This window comes from Manis javanica, chromosome 5, assembly GCF_040802235.1.
Source record: "Manis javanica isolate MJ-LG chromosome 5, MJ_LKY, whole genome shotgun sequence".
Classification (NCBI taxonomy): Eukaryota; Metazoa; Chordata; class Mammalia; order Pholidota; family Manidae; genus Manis; species Manis javanica.
In genome coordinates, this window is record NC_133160.1 from 45,865,833 (window position 1) to 45,881,821 (window position 15,989).

The 15,989-nt window shown below is 41.1% G+C and overlaps 1 non-coding gene across 1 annotated transcript; it reads left to right on the top strand.

The window, feature by feature from the left end:
• The first annotated feature begins 8,086 nt into the window (after positions 1–8,086).
• Positions 8,087–8,192, top strand: LOC118973182 (U6 spliceosomal RNA). Its single transcript, XR_005062419.2, has one exon. It is a non-coding gene; the product is annotated as a U6 spliceosomal RNA (small nuclear RNA).
• Positions 8,193–15,989: the final 7,797 nt, after the last annotated feature.

A 15,989-nucleotide genomic window follows, 5' to 3' on the forward strand; every position in this document is an offset into this window, starting at 1 on the left:
AGAGAGAAAATGGTGATGTTATGGTTGCAGATGACACCGAACATTAGGATTTGGTTCTCTGAGTCATGGTTTACATGCTGGTGTGATGGGTGTCTAGAAAGGGATAAAGTGCATCTCACAAATGATTGGCAAGAAATATATTGACCTGGTTGAGAAAGCTTCAACCTGAGAATTTAGTGAAAGGTACCGATAAACTCTGCAGCCCAATGGCCCCCTCCTCTTGTTCTTTCCTCCCTTCCTTTCCTCTCTTGATTACCCAGAGTGCATTTTCAAGTAATGTTTTGAGAAGAATGTATTGAACTTGTTCTTATACTTGCATATTTGACTGGCAATATCTTTGACTTCCCATATGAAAAAAAACAAGACTGAATCCCACTTCTTTCTTGAACATTTTGTAGATCCCATTTGTTGTCCTCTGGCACTCAGTGTGGCAGGGAGGTGATGTCAGTTAGGGAGTGAGATCAGGGAAGTGAGGTCAGCAAGTGAGGTCAGGGAGGTGAGGTCAGTCAGGGAGTGAGGTCAGTTGCTGTGCTCTTTTGTTCCTGCCCAGAGGTTTGAAGAACTTAGTAAAGTGGTTATGTCATGGGTTCTGGAAAGAGGCAGTTTGGATTCCAGTTTTGATTTTTGATTTTTTATCTCGGCAGCTTAATTCATTTCTCCGAGCCTCAGCTGCCTTATCTGGAAATGTGGATTACAGCACCGATTCACAGTCACTGGGAATTAAGCAGCCACTGCACATCCAGCACCCTAGAACCATGCCTGCATGTGGCATGTGTTCAGTGAGTGGCGAGGCTGTCCTTGCCCTTGTAACATAAAGCACTTGCCAGGAGAAGGCCAGATATGTGTCGCCTCATTGATTTTGCCTGCAGTGAAACATCACTACTCAGGTTTTCACCTTATTTTATGCCTTCCCTGTTTCTCAGGACACAGAGTTCTCTGCTTCAAGCCCGTGCCTGCATCAAGTCTCTGTCATTCAAGGAGCTGCCTCTTGGCATCTCGGGAGCTGAAACCCCCCTGCCCTCGCCTTCTTCAGGAGAGCAGCCCAGCAGGCTGGAGGCTCCAGCTCTTTGTGCATGCTGTCTCAGGTTTCTGTCATATTTCTTGTTTGCAGAGATGATGCTCCTTCTTGAGCCCAGCCAGTCGTTCCTGTTTTCATACCTCGTGCCTCACTGCCCTGCGTTTGGAGCTGTGAGGGCTACTGAAGTGGGACTCAGAGTCCAGTGCCCAGGAGGCACACTTACCTGCTCAATCTCATGTGCCTCCATTGGAGTCCCATCTTCCCTCATCAGCCCATTCCTTGGCTGTTCCAAGCTCCCTGCCTCAGGAACTTGCACAGGCTTTATTCTCCATTAAAAATGCTCTTACCCATCTTACCCCCAACTCATCACCTTATCCAGTTGATTCTTACCACCTTCAGATGCCAGTTAGTGTCACTCATTCCTGAGGTGGACCCAGTGGGTGCTCAGACCAACTCACCTCAAACCCTTCCATGGCGTCAGTGTGCTTCCTCCCAGCCGGGTGTGCTCCTCCTCCAACTGCTCATGCCTGTGATTCCTACTCAGGGACAGCTGGCAGGCTACTCCAACCAGAAAGCCAGAGGGCCTGGGAATTTACAGCCCCGGGGATAGCCCCCAGGCAGTGACCAACAGATGTGCCTGAGATCCCAGCCCCTCTCCTCAGGCAGCACAAACTGTCAGCCACACCTTATAATCTCGAGTCTCCTGCAGAGCAGGCAGAAACCCCTTCCTGTGACACTTTTTGAGATGGCCGCTTGTGTCGCTCTCCCTGCTCCTCTGTCCTCTGCCCTCATGCCTTGCTGACTTCTAGAATCGCTTCCATAATAAGTCACACTCTTCACTATCAGTACTTAGATATCCATGTTTGTCTTCTTGTTTATTTCCATCTTTGTTTTCAAATTATAAGTCCCAGAACAAGAATCAGTATTTGAGCAACAATGAGTGTGGGACCTGGCATTCAGTTAATACATATTCAATAAATTAGTGAACAGATGGCAGAGAGAATGAATGAAATCATGAATGTGCGTATGCAACTGGCCTACATTAGAGTTTTGGGGTCTGATCCCCCCCACCACCAAAGCTTCAACCCTTTATGTTCAACACATAAAGTCTTGTTTAAAGATATACACTTCACTATCAAGGTGACATCACACATACTCAAGCCTCCCACACTCTTGGTTTATTATAAGGCTGGCTGAACCCTTCAATGTATTTAATTCACCATTACTTACTTGGTCTTTATTACCACCATATGCATAGTGTGAGTTTATGCATATATGTTTATATAAATTCTTATTACTCCAGTTCATAAAATATCCTTTAAAGAGGAACTATCCATGGCTGACCCAGATGCACAAGAGCAAATGTCTCATTTCTCAAGAAGTACCTTCTGTGCACCCTGCCACCTCCCTGCTCCATGTGGTTTACCCGTGGGACCTAATGGTTCTAAAAATGGGAGTAGCTGCCTGGTTCATAATTTATTGACCTACTGTGTGCATGACAAGTGGGACTTTACTATAACCAGCTGGGGCTATTTTTGTCAAAACCAAATTTTGAATCCTGCACCTGATGAAAGCTTATGGGGGTGCTTTTCTGATATGATTATATGTGTCTGGACCTGTGTGCCTGTCTGTGTGTGAACAGAGGGGGACAGAGGGGAATGAGGGGAAGAACTCAAATTAGTGTATTTCATGTCCTTTATTAATCACAGACGAACATATTTTCTTCTTTAGCAAAGCCAGGCCAGTTTATCCACCACTTATATGAAAAGTAAAGTTGTCATTTATTTTAAATCTCAATTGCAAGGTGAAAAAAAGCCTGAACCTACAAAAGATGATGTTCGCAAGAGAAAAGACCATCAGAGAGTGGGAAGGAGGAATGTGTGCATGCTGTTGTACAACCACAATCAGTACCTATTTCTTTACATATTTAAAGATAAATATTATGTGGCTTTAATCAAATCACTGTTAATCTGAAAAGATTAATGTTTGAGGAATGCGGCGATGCCCTGTCCACGGTCTTTCTGAAATCTCTAAACATCCAGCTGTAAAGGGTGGCTGCTAATTTTGGTGGTAGGTTATGGACTCCTTGAAAATCTAATGAACGCTGGGAACTCACTGTCCCCAGATAAAAAAAATCCACAGTTTTGCATACAATCCCAAAGGGTTCACTGAGCATCTGAAAACCACAAATGAGTTCCAGATTAAAAACCCCTTCTCTAAAGGAAATATAACAAGTAACCATGATTTAAAGGAAATTGTGGAGTTTTAACTTTTTAAAGAACCTTTGAAATAATGTAGCCCATGCTCTCATTTTCTAGATGTGGACAGAAGTCTGGAGGGAGTAGGACTTGCCCAAAGTCACACGACCAATTTGGTTGCCAATTTAAGTCTGCTTCCATAGCAGACCATGAAACAAGGACTAGGGGGAAAGTGATTTATTAAAGAGGTGCTTCCTGGGGAGATTGGCCAGGGTGTGGAGGGGCAGGACAGAGAAAAGGATGAAACTGGTTGGGGTGCCCTCTTGGGCAAATACTTGCAAGGTAGGGGGTCCCACAGGAATTCTGGAGGGCAAGGATTTGGTCGGCTTTTATACCTGCACACCTTCCATCACTGGTTCAGAGGGAAGAGAGTGCAAACTTCAGGAACCAGTAGCCCAAAACCAGTCCTCCAAGAAGGAGCTGCAGATGTTGCCTGGGACAGAGCTCAGAAATGAGAAAAGAGGGCTCTAGACGCTGCCAGGTAGAAGGCTGCTAATGTGGCAGGTCAAGCTTTCTTGACCTCATGCTGCTGTCCCCGAAAGGAGAAATGCACATAGACTTTTTGGAAAGTGATTTAATGCTTGAAAGGAATTAATGTTCCCAAGATTAAAGATTAATGGATGTGTTATATTTATTTTAAATTTTAGTCTTACACATGCTGAGGGTTTACAGACCTTTAAATGTAAGTGTGCAGAGCAGCACCAGTGACCAGGAGAACAGCTGCTCAGCACCTTCTGGAGGCTCCACGGTGCACAGTGTCCAGGGGGTCCCATTCTCCCATTCTGCCCACTCTGTGAAGCCACAGTAAACTCTGTCTCAAATAGTACCCCCCTACCCCAGCCTTATGTGTGCCTCAAACAAGGGCTTGTTTCTGCAGAGCATTTTATTTTGTGGGGCTAAAATTCCCTTTTTCCTCCAGAACAACATAACTGCATTGCAGGAGAGATGTGCACATACATGCTTCTCAGTCTTGAAGTCTCCCCCAAGCCAACAGAACTGAGTTTCTCTTTAATTATATAACAAAATCCTGAAGGCTGAAGCCATGACACTGGTGTCCCTGCTCAGAGTTTACTAAGTGCCAGGAAAAAAAGACCAACAGCCCAATAGGAATATAGGCAACAGAAATGAAAAAGCAATTGAGAGACTGAATATACTAATGGACAATGGCTCAACTATATATGAAAATAGAACTCTAACCCACAATAGGCAGCAACCAGTCCAGGAAGGCAAACCATAACCTCTGCAGAAACTGGCCCCAAACAGCCAGGACTGGATCAATAACTGCCAGCTTCCCTAAATTATGCCCTTGCATCCAACTTGTCTGCCTAGGATGCTGGCTGCTCATTAGCCCACCTCCAGCTTCCCCAGGTCCACAGCCTCCCATCAGGGTGTGCCTGAACTGAGCCTTCCTTTTCCCCACTATAAAGTTTTCCAAGTTTCCTACTTGACTCTGAGTCTCTTGCCAAATGCAAACAGTAGTGGCTGACTTCCTTGCCATGGTAAACTCTGAATAGATAGCCTTTACTTGTTCTCACTTGGTAGTCCTAGTTTATTTCTACACAGTTCAAAGAGAAAATGCAAACAGTCAATAAAGATGGGGAAAAAAGTGCAATTGTAACTAATTTTTTAATGCAGATTAAAACAATAAAATACTTTTTTTTGGCTTGGAGGGAAGTTTAAAAGTATTAAACAAAAGGTAAAAATGTGCAAACCCAATTCTAGTCATTCCAATTCTAGCAATTCATTTTGCAGAAATTGTCTCATAAATGCACAGTTATGTACAAAGATGGACATTGTTTAATCTTCGTACAGAATAAATGTCCAAAAGAAGGATGGATGAAGTATGAGACATCCATGTGATGGAATTCCGTGAGACTACCCAAGGAATAAAATGTCCATCCTGGAGAGAAGGCTGGGATGAAAGGTAAATAAAAAAGGCAAAACAGCACATATGGGTGCCATTTGTGAGCACACATGTTCATTTACATCTCCTGAGCTATCTGTGTGCACCCAGGTACATTTAGGGCTGTTGCACACAATGCTGACAGTGGTTGATCCCAGAAGTGGGGCAGGAGAACAGAGAGGGGCTTTCACTTCATATTATTTCTCACTGTTCATGGTTTTGTAATGATCATGTATTACCTTGGTAATGAAAAAATTTAAACAAAAAGAAACAGCTAGGAAATGAAGCTGTTCACATGCAGTGTAGTCCTGAGAACATGTTATTCACTCTAGCACCTATTTTCTCACTTCTCCGCTCATTGTGGCTAAGTTATGCAGAATGAGGCATGGGCTTGAGAACAGCTTTGGTTCCCGGAATAATAGCCAAGATAATGAGGAGCCCGCTTCACCGGCGATGCCTGGCCACCCCTTGCCAGAGACACACAGTGGTGCAGGTGTTGGAACAATCAGGTCTCATTTATTTGCCATTGTCCAGATGGAGCCTATCTGCGCTGGTAAATTTTCCAAAATAATAGATGCATACCATCTGTTTATAGAGCCAACTTAATAAAAAAAAATTTAACCATTTTTGAGGGAAATCTTTCCTAAATGGATTTCACAACTCCTACCTTCTCAAAGAGAGCACCATGATCATTATGTAACAAATTCCTGATGATCTGGGGCATTATTTCTGACTGTTAAGTCGAGCTGTGACTTACCTCAGTGCCTATCTGGGATAGACTGAAGTGCTGGGAAGCTTGCCTCTGAGGCTTCCCTGATCCCTGTGATTTTGCTTTCTGATTTGAATATTTTTGCTGCATCCCTCACTTTCAGCTGTCGTTTACAGATACTGTGCCTATGGTATCTTACCCTGCCTTGGGGAGTGCCAAATTGTTGTTCATACCTTATTTCACTTGCTGCTCCACCCCAAAGTGGATCCAGAGTAAGGACGTGGATGAACAGAGTTCCCTGGAGGTGACCCCAGCAGAGTGAGGGTGTGTGGAAGGGGAAGAAAGAGAAGGCAGCCAGCAAAAATGGTTGCTGCATGGGCAACAGAACTCAGCCTCTCACTGGGACCGCCTGAGACTCTGTGGGGACACCTTGATTGTCCTACTGAACAGTGAGGAACCTGGAGTATCTATTCACTAACTAGTATCCCTCTGATCTCCCTTGATTAAGGGTTGTAACTGGGCATAGAGAAGAGATCCATTCTTTTGCAGTTCAGGCCTGCACCTTAGCTGGGCCAGGCAATGCCCACAGGCAGAAAGACACAAAAACAGGCCAAGGCAATGGGAGAAGAGTACAAAAAAGCCATGACACCCTCACACAAACCCATGGAGTCAGCAGTAATACCCCATCATACAGATTAGGGAACCGAGGCCAAGACAGTTTAAGCTGCCTGCCCAGTGTCACAGTTAGACAGCGATGGAGCTAGTATCCCAACCTGGGTTGAACTGGCCCCAGTCTCCCTTGCTGTCACAAGTGGCTGCTGTGTGTTTTGGGGCTTTGTGGGGCCTTCCTAATTATTGTCCTCAGAAATCATCTGACGCAGATTATTAGGCCTGAGAAGGTGTGACTTTGTCTTGTTTCCTGATGTGTCCCTGTGCCTAGAATAGTGCCTGGCACGTGACGGGTTCTCATGAAGGAATAAATGAGGCTAAATTAAACTCTGAAGATGTCTTCAGTGGTCTAAGTGCAGGTATTGATCAGGCCAGAGGACGTCACAGTTGATAGCCATTTATTCCTAGGTGCACAGTTCCCGTTTGTGTTCATTCATCCATTCATTCATTCACTAATATTTATTGAGTGCCTGTTATATACAAGGCACCATACTAATGCTGTTTTCAGCTGAGAGAAAAACATTCATGAGCCTGCCTCCATGGAGTTCACAGACTAGAGAAGGGGACAGGCATTAATCAAAAGAATCATACAAACTGCATCTGAAAAAGCTTCTCTTTCACCTTTCAATTTACAGAAAAAACAAGGATGATGGAATATGTCAGGTATACCATGGAGAACCATCAGCAAAATCCAGACTGTGGGAAACTCTACAGGATAAACGACCCACTTCAACAAATAAATTGCAATGGGAGAAAATAAACAGAGGTGGAAAGGGAAACCTACAGATTAGAAGAGATTTAAAAGACATGTCAACTAATTGCAATAGGTGCCTGTTATTTGTGACCTGATTCAAAAAGCTAAAGAAGCATAACATTTGTGTGATAACTAGAAATTTGGAACTGGATGAACATTTGTTATTGAAGAATTATTATTCTTATTTTAGATGCAATGGTATTGTGGTTCTGTTTAGAAAAAAGAGGCTTTCTTGTTAAGAGATACATGCTGAAATATTAGATGAAATGATATAATGTCTTGGATTTGCTTCAAAAGGAAATAAACAGGCTATGGATTAAACAAGATTGCTCACAAGTTGATAAAATATTGATACTGGTAAGGGTGGCTTAGGAGTTCATCATATTATACTGTCTACTTTTGTATGTTTGAAATCTTCCATAATAAAAAGGTTTACAGGAAGGATCACACAAATATTGCATCATAAACTGAGATACATGAAGTTAGGAGGACCATGCACAAAGAACCATGAGAAACTATAACAGATGAGTCTGATAGATGAGGGACTAAGGAAGGCTTCCCTGATTGGCAAGGGTGTTTACTTTATTGAACTGATTTTTTTTTTTGGTAGAAAAACTTCAAAATATATAACATTAAGCAGGTATATTATTCTTCTTGCCTCTACTTTTGTTAAAGCATTTATCTTCTTTTCCAACTTAAGTAGGTCCAAGGATGTCATTATTCTAATAAAACCTCAGTGTCTGAATATCCTTCCCACCCTTAACACTCATTGAAAGTGCTCACTTCAGCAGCATACACACTAAAATTAGAACATAGAGAGAAGATTAGCATGGCTGCTGTGTGAGGATGACATGCAGATTCCTGAAGTGTTCCATATTTTTTGTATCTGTATGAAAAGATGGATGTTAGCTGAACCTATTGTGGAGTAATTTCACAATACATGTAAATCAAATCATCACACTGTAATGCCTTAAACTTACGCAGTGGCGTATGTCAATTATTTCTCAATAAACTGTTGAAAATCACTAAGATACCTTGTAAAAAGAGGTTAAGGGGATTTAAATTATGGCCATAAATTCCTTGAAGCTCCTCCCATCTAAAGATGAAGACTGTGTCCCCTTTGAATCTGGGCCACCTTGTGACTACTTCAATCTAAAGAATACAGTAGAAATGTCAATATTCAACTTCCAAGGTCAGAAAAGTCCAAGAAGATATAACCATTTCTTTTAGCACATTCACTTTGGGAGCCCTAAGCTTCCATGTATAGAATCTGATCCACCTCCTGAGGCTGCCATGTTGTGGGAAGCCCTGGCTATGTGGGAGGCTGCATGTAGCTGCTCTGATGGACAGATGGACAGCCCCAGCTGGGGTTCCAGCCCAGCGAGAAGCACCACCAGTCCTGTGAGTAAAGAGGCTTCTAAAGTGATTGCAGCTGCCATCTGCGAAGTTCCCATCAGCCATTGTCACTGCAGCTTCATTCCCTCAATATCAAGGGGCAGAGACAAGCCATATCCACTATGCCTTGTTTGTGAGCAAAGTAAAATTGTTAATTCATGTAACTAAGCTTGGGAGTGGCTTGTTATGCAGCAATAGCAACCAGAACAGAGTCTGAAGGAGGACTGGTAAGCAGATGCTCTCAGAAGTGCTGAGATGGGGAGGGCTGAACCTGGGGTTAGGGATAGTGAACAATTCTATAGTAGTAATCTAATTAACTCCATGGGGAGTCAAAGAACACCCAGATCCAGATTTTGATTCTGTTTTTTGTTGCTACCCTCACTCCTTCCCTAGGCCACTTTCAGTGCTGGACAACAGTCTAGGAATTTCAAGCAGAAAAGCATTTAATAGAAGACTTTCTTTCTCAGAAAATCTGTGACTTGTCTTCCATACTAGCATATCTTTGTCTTCACTTGAACTCACCAAGCAATTAAATACCTTTGAGACGGAAAGGGAGGCCTTGCCAAATATTTTAATATCACACCTGAGCAAGCAACAGCTGAGCAAGGTGATGGATAACAGTTAGGGTAAGCAATAGACTAACCAAAATCATTTTTGAAAAACTGAGGAATGAGATATTTATAAGAGCTTTGAAAAGCTCCAATATACTTCTGGGAATCTAGAAGTTGGTGAGCATACCCAGAGCATGCCCAGGAAAGATGTGAGGGGGCTCTAAGTTCTCATCTCTAACTGACCTTTAGGCTCCACACAAGCAGAAAAAGAAGATGAAGGCAGAGCTGTAAGCTGCATGGTTGGGTGATGAACACATGTAGCAATACCCATACAGAGGCCCCAGACAAAAGCTTGGAGCTTTATTGGCTCCAGGTATTTAAAGGAATCTCTCCAATCATTAGTCTACCACTAATATAACCGGGGAGAGACTTCAGTGGTCACACCTGACAAAGATACAGACTTTACAGAATTCATTCAGAAAAGTCATTGAAAAAAAAATAACAATTACAATTACCAGTAGCAACAACAGATCTGAGGAGAAGGGAGAATCTAATTTCCAGAATTTTCACATTGTATTACTTGAAATATCTAGTTTTCAACAAAATGATAAGTCATGCAAAGGATAAGAAAGTATGAGTTGTACTTGGGGGAGAGTATGAGGGAAGCAATCAATAGAAACTATCCCAGAGGAAGGACAGACATTGGGTTTAATAGACAAAGACTTACAGCACATTTTAAATATAGAGCTCAAAAAAAGTATGAAAATGATGTTTCAACAAAGAGAATATCAACAAAGATATAGAAACTATAAAAGGACCAAATAGAAATTCTGGAATTGAAAAGTATAATAACTGAAATGAAAAATTCACTAAAGGACTCAGCCACAGATTTGAACAATCAGAAGAAAGAATCAGTGAACTCAGAGATGGGGGATTGAGATGATCCATTCTGAGAAGTAAAAAGAAAAAAGAACAACGAAAAATGAATAAAACCTTGAAGACCTGTGGAACACCATCCAGTATACCAACATACACATAATGGGAGTCCCAGAAAAAAAATGAGAGAGAAAGGGGTCAGATTAACATTTAACAAATGATGGCTGAAAGCTCCCCAAATTTTATGAAAAGCTTTAATCTACATACCCAAAGATCTCAAAGAACTCCAAGCAAGATAAACTCAGAGATTCACATCTAGACACATCAAAATCAAACTACCAGAAGCTAAAGACAAAGTGAAAAATTTTAAAACCAGCAAAAGGATCTTAAATTAACTGATTTCTATCAGAAACCACAAAGACTAGAAGGCTGTGGGGTCACATGTTCAAAGTGATGAGGGAAAAAAATTGTCAGTGAAGAACTCTCTATCTGGCAAAATTATCCTTCAGATATGAAGAAGAAATTAATACACTTCCAGATAAACAAAACAGAGAATTCATCAGTAACACATCTGCCTTGAAAGAAATTCTAAAGGGAGGCCTTCAGACTACAGTGAAATGAAGGACAAATCCACATGAAAAAAGTAGTGAGCACCAACAAAGAAAATGGCATAGGTAAATATAGATGATATAAATACATTTTTTGTTTATAACTCCTTTTTTTCAACTTAATTTAACACAACTCTGTAACACAATAATAATAAATGTAAGTTGATGGAAACATAATGTATAAAGATGTGATTTGTGACTATAATAGCATAAAAAGAGGGGAAGGATGGAACTTCATAGGAATAAGACTTTTATATACTATTGAAATTAAGATGCTATTAATCCAAACTCGATTAATATAAATTAATATTTTAATGGTAATTCCCAGGGGAATCAATAAAAAACTAATTTAAAAATATACAGTAAAAGAAACACAAGGGAATTAAAATGGTACACCAGAAAATATCTAACACAAAAGGAATGGAGGAGCAACATCTAAAACCCCATATGAGACATGTGGAAAGCAAACAGCAAATTGGCAAACATAAATCCTCCCATGTGAATGCTTAAAGGTAATTGGACTAGTATCTCCAATTAAAAGTTAAAGATTGGCAGAATGAATTAAAAACAAAGCAAAAGAAAGCATGATCCAAGTATATTATGCTCCACAAGAAACATACTTTAGATTCAAAGACACAAACAGGTTGAACATAGAGGATGAAGAAGATGGAAAAAAACATATAACACAAGGCTGAAAAATTTCTCTCTAAGATCAGGAACAAGATGCTCTCACCACTTCTATTCAATATTGATTGGAGATTCTAGCAAAAGAAAGAAAAATAAAGGTAAGAAAAGGACAAGAAATTAGACAATAAAAAGAAATAAAAGGTTTCCATATTAGAAAGGAAGAAGTAAAACTATATTTGCACAGGACATAATTTTATATAAAGAAAACCCTGAAGAATCCACAAAATTATAAAAAGTTATAAAAAGTTAATACTAATACATGAGTTCAATAAGGTTATAGAATATAAGATCAAAATACAAAAAACATTGTATTGCTACATGCTAACAATGAACAATTAAAAAGATAATTCCATTAACATAGTATTGACAAGAATAAAATACTTCAGAATAAATTTAACCAAAGAAATATAAGATTTGAACACTGAAAACCACAGAAAATTGTTGGAAGAAAACCTAAATAAATAGGAAGACATCCCATATTCATATACTGGAAGATTTAATGTCATTATGGTGAACTATTGTTAAGATAGCAATACTCCTCAAATTGACCTCTTGATTCAATACAATTCCTGTGAAAATTCCAAATGCCTCTTTTATAGAAATAGGCAAGCTGATCCTTTGAGAATTTGGGGTATTTATCCTAACACCCACTAGCCCTGGGTGGAGGGCTGCCTTTGAGGTGTCAGCTCCATTTGTGTGAGAGCAGTGCCTGTTTCTACAGCCAGAGAGAGACAAGAGCTTGCTGGAGGAAGTTGTCACATCTGTGGGAACTGTGAGAGCCCGGAGGCTGAGCAGAGAATGGCAGCACGTGCCACAGACAGCATGATGCAGCTCCTGTGTGCCACTGCTAACTCATTTCTCCTACACAGACCTACAGTGATATTGGGTTTATTGAGTTCTTTACCTGTTCCTGACAGCTCTTTCCAGTTCCTCCTGGCATCATGTAGCATTTTCTTGAGGTGCCCCTTCCCCTTTCATCATTCTAACTCTTACTTTGTCTTCAAACACCAGCTCTTGGAAAATTTCAGTATCAGTTAAATCCCTTTCAGTTATACATTTAAAATAAGAACAACACTCAGCTCAAATAGGCTTAAACAGAAGAGAAATTAATGACTCATTTAATTGCAAAATCCCATCACCATGCAGGCTTCAGGTTCAGCTTGACCAAGGCTCAGCTGATGTCCCCAGAGCATAGTTTCCCTCAGCCTCTGGAATTAGACCTGTTCACCTCCACGTAGTGACTTCACTTTCAGGCTCCAAACAATGTCAGGATGGCTGCTGCTGCTCTAGCCCACCATCTTCTCAGTTTCAAGGGAGAGGAAAGAGATTTTTTTCTCAGCAGCCCTTAAACAATTCCTGCAATTTGCTAGCATCAAACCAGCTTAAGTTACATTTTCATCTCTGAATCAATCGATGTACCCAAGGAAGAAATATGCTCTTGTCTTTGGCCTGGGCCATATGCTTTAGATCTGGGACCAAGGACTTGGGTCTTGCCTGAACCAATTGGCAATAGATTGGTCTACAATCTATTAGGCTGCTGCCTAAATAGGGTGAGGGATGCTGAGGGACATACATCAGAACACATTCTCTGCTCCTTCCCTAACCATCTCACCTACACTCACCCCAGCTTGAATTAAATGTCCTTCTCCTGTGACCTTATCATTTGGGACATGTACTGTAATAGTTGCTCCATGTGATTCTCTCCACCAATGCTTTGTAAAAACCTTGGGGACAGAGACCATGATTGATGTGTCTTACATCTTCACACATACTCACTGCCACCAGCCTTACAAATTAATTACTCAGTAAATGCTTCTGGAATGAATGAATGAATGATCCAACTTAAATTATCATGCACCACTTCTATTAGAATAAGCACAAACACACAAAACTAAAGGCATGTCTCTAGCTAACAAAATGAGTTTTTATGTGTCTATTTAGCAAATTTTATTAAAATATAACATTTATAAATAGTGCATAAATGATGATCGATCAACAAATTTTCACAAAGTGAACACACATATTACCAAAACCCAGACCAAGAGACAACAGTACCAGAACCTTGAAAGCTCTCATTTACTACCCACCTCCACAGATAGCCACTATCCTGACTTCTAGCTAATAAGTAGATTCGTTTTGCTTGTTTTTGAATTTTGTAGATTGCTCACTCATGTTGCTGAGTAGTATACCACCATGGGAACATACCATGATCTATTTGCCCCTTCTACAGTTGATGGGTGTTCAGGTGGTCTACAGTTTGAGGTTATACACTGAACATTCTAATATGTGTCCTGTTAGTGAACATGGGGACATATTTCTGTTGCATAAATCCTAGCAATAAAATTGCTGCCATAAGGTAGGCGTGTATTCAGCTTTAGGAAATGCTTTCAGTTTTCTAAAGTGGGGCTACCAATTTACATGCCAGCCAGAAGTAGAAGAGTCCCACCGACTGAATTCTGCAGTTTTCATCTGCATACCATGTGAACACATTTTGGGTATCTTCACAGAGCTATGTGCACAATAGATGCTTGATAAATACTTACTAAATGCATAAATGGATGTATGAAGGAATGAAGTACCATGATAATAACCCAGAAGAGCCGCAGAATTTGCTGAAAGCAAACTTTCCCCTTACTTGACTACAATGTGAATTAAACAGAAGACTTTGTGGCAGATTTCATTCATAATCCCTTCAAAATGAATTGGTCCTGCTATGTACTAAATGGATTATGCATGAATCCCAAAACAAATCCAACTGCAATTAATGTTTTAATAAACTGGTTGCTAGTGTTTGCAATATCCACACTTGTCAGGAGGGATTTTATTATATTTATAAACATTAATTAGGTGTTTGTTATTGTCAAACTAAATTTAAAATAAATCCATAGCATCACTGGCCACCTGGGTGAAAACATCTTGGTGGTGACTGTAATTAGAAAATAGATGTGAGAGAATAGCATTAATTAGTTAGCTAATGGCAGGTTTTTCACTAATTGAAATGAGGAGCCCCTATCTTTCAGGATGATAAAATATGTTAGGTGTGAGAGTGAGTAAGAAGTAAGCTCCTTTGGATATTTAGTAATAAACCAAAATGTTCATTTAACCCTTTCCTTATGGTTTTTGATGCAAACGCATAATGCTCATTGCCAAATAAAATACAAAGTTATAAGCGTTTTCTTTAAAAAGAAAAAAAACAAGGATTGGTACAGGAGGTGTTTGACAGAATGAAACAGAATCTCTCTTGTCAGCCTACAGAATGGGCTCCTAATGGCCAGATTTCATTTGGCCCTTGTCTTTCTAAAACTCCTCTGAGACAGGAGACCCTCCTGTTTTCCTGGCTTTCCTATTTCTTTGGACACTTACTCTCAGTTTTCTTCATTGTCTCTTCTCTCTCTCAGTTCTTAAGCATTAGTACTCCCTAAAGTTCTAGGCCTTTCCCATTCTCTCTCGCACACTCTCTCCCATGCCCGCCTTGTCCATTAACCCTAACTCTTACTTCCCACCTGTGTGCAGAGTCTTGGGTGTGAACCATGAGGCTTCAGACTCAAAGGCCCACTATCCACTTACACTTCCTACTGGATTGTCCCACAGGGACTTTGTAGCAGACACTATTTGGTGCCCTGCCCACATGCTCTTGAATCTATTTTATTATTTCTATGTTCTCCTTCCCCAGCTTCTGTGTCGTTGTTTCTACCTGCCTCCATATCCAGAGAGCTGGAAGTGCCAGGTTCCCTTGTGGCACCAGGCTAAAGCTGGGACCTGAGCTGGTCTTACTCCTGCTCAGCTGATTCCTTCAGCTGTCCTGCTTCCTTGTTCCCTCACTGGTCTCCTTGGGACCACATCCTGCTAAGATACCTGCACACTAACCTTCATCTCAAGGTAATGAATCAAACCTGGCTTAAGAGATATACCTAGCAAAATGCATCCTCTTCCCCCAAAGAATGTAGTGTCTTCTTTTACATTTGACTCCTAGTTGCTATCACCAGTAATTCAGAAAAAAAAGACATCATGTGCTTCCCCACTTACCTGCCTCTTTGAGCCAAACAGAAACATTCTCCCAAATGCCAACTCTCCAACTCCTCCATGTTTCTTGCCCTTCATGTGTAACCCCTTCTCCTCCACCAGCTTCAGAAACATCTATCCAGCTGTCCTTCAAGACTTCACACTATCCCCTCCGTAGTACTGGGAAGCAGTAGCTATGTCAACCTATTGATCCAAGTCATCTTTGCATCTAAGCCGGCCACATGACCAGACCTCACCCAGCAAAATGGAAGTGATATGTGTCTGTACCTGGCCAAAGTATCTGAGAAGTGAAGGTGGGGGACCTCTTGCATCCACTCATGCTCCCTCCTGCCAGGTGCACAAGGATCCGAGGCTCTCAGCACCAAGGAGCCACAAGAAGCAAAGGTTCGGGCTGGTCCCATATGGAGATTGGATGATCAGGATGCACCCACTGGACTGTGATGTGAGTAATGAATCAGCTTTTATGGTACTAAGCCCCATGAAATGGGGGTTTGTTTGTTATGGCTGCCAGCATGCCCTTGATTAATACAGAAATCCT